We start from the raw sequence: 405 nt of genomic DNA, 5'->3' as shown, positions 1-405 counted from the left end.
ATATCTCAGGTGTTTGGAACAGTTCTGATATTGGCCTGGACTTAGGGAAACTTCATAATCAAATACAGACCTTGGAACACTTTCAACTGGATTTTACCGCCGCTGGAACAGCTAATGACTTTTTTCACACCTTCTCTAACTTTATTTCTGGAAAAAATATTCTGTCTAATATCCCTAGTCTCTAATCCTACTTCTCATAATCATTCTTCCTTGTATTGTCAGGATTCTCCGGCAGAGCATTCGGAAGCTCGCGACTGAGCTGCATCTGGTTGTTTTGAGAAATAAAAAAGGGGGAGATGTTGGGGGCCAGAGTGAGGTACTCCGCCCGTGACAAAGGTCATGAGGAAGGAGGCTCGACATACGCAAAGGTGGGATCGAGCCTCAGGAGTCCCCCTGGAACTCCTT

Source organism: Bison bison, unplaced genomic scaffold, assembly GCF_000754665.1.
Source record: "Bison bison bison isolate TAMUID 2011002044 unplaced genomic scaffold, Bison_UMD1.0 scf7180017864277, whole genome shotgun sequence".
NCBI classification, from domain to species: domain Eukaryota; kingdom Metazoa; phylum Chordata; class Mammalia; order Artiodactyla; family Bovidae; genus Bison; species Bison bison.
Note: the sequence above shows the minus strand (reverse complement) of the source record.